Raw genomic sequence first — 1,277 nt, 5'->3', positions numbered from 1 at the left:
AATAAATCAGAGTGCATTGTCTGTAGGAGGCCCTGTCGCATGAATCTGTGCAGCGGGAACGACCTCGGACTACCAGGGGCCGAGAGAACCACCGTCCCATGGGGTCGCACACTGAGGGTCAGGGAAAAATCCAATATATAGCTGGTGATATCTCGGGTGCTGTTACAGATAGCGCAATAAATCAAAGTGCATTGTCTGTAGGAGGCCCTGGCGCATGAATCTATGCAGCGGAAACGACCTCGTACCACCGGGCCCGAGAAAACCGCAGTCTCATGGGGTCGCACACTCAGGGTCAGGGAAAAATCCAATATATAGCTGGTGATATCTCGGGTGCTATTACAGATAGCGCGATAAATCAAAGTGCATTGTCTGTAGGAGGCCCTGGCGCATGAATGTGTGCAGCGGGAACGACCTCGGACCACCAGGAGCCGAGAAAACCACAGTCTCATGGGGCCGGCACTCAGGGTCAGGGGAAAATCCATTATATATCTGGTGATATCTCAGGTGCTATTACAGTTAGCGCAATAAATCAAAGTGCATTGTCTGTAGGAGGCCCTGTCGCATGAATCTGTGCAGCGGGAACGACCTCGGACTACCAGGGGCCGAGACAACCACCGTCTCATGGGGCCGGACACTCAGGGTCAGGGAAAAATCCAATATATATCTGGTGATATCTCTGGTGAAATTAGAGATAGCGCAATAAATCAAAGTGCATTGTCTGTAGGAGGCCCTGGCGCATGAATCTGTGCATCGGGAACGACCTCGGACCACCAGGGGCCGAGAAAACCACCGTCTCATGGGGCCGGACACTCAGGGTCAGGGAAATATCCAATATATATCTGGTGCTATCTCGGGTGCTATTACAGATAGCGCAATAAATCAATGTGCATTGTCTATAGGAGGCCCTGGCGCATGAAACTGACCAGCGGGAAAGACCTTGGACCACCAGGGGCCGAGAAAACCACCGTCTCATGGGGCCGGACACTCAGGGTCAGGGGAAAATCCAATATATATCTGGTGATTTCTCGGGTGCTATTACAGATAGCGCAATAAATCAAAGTGCTTTGTCTGCTGGAGGCCCTGGCGCATGAATCTGTGCAGCGGGATCGACCGCGGACCACCAGGGGCCGAGAAAATCACCGTCTCATGGGGCCGAACTGTCAGGGTCAGGGAAAAATCCAATATATATCTGGTTATATCTCGGGTGCTATTATAGATAGCGCAATAAATCAAAGTGCATTGTCTGTTGGAGGCTCTGGCGCATGAATCTGTGCAGC

Source organism: Nomia melanderi, unplaced genomic scaffold (genome assembly GCF_051020985.1).
Source record: "Nomia melanderi isolate GNS246 unplaced genomic scaffold, iyNomMela1 scaffold0026, whole genome shotgun sequence".
Taxonomy (NCBI): domain Eukaryota; kingdom Metazoa; phylum Arthropoda; class Insecta; order Hymenoptera; family Halictidae; genus Nomia; species Nomia melanderi.
This window is presented reverse-complemented; position numbering follows the sequence as displayed.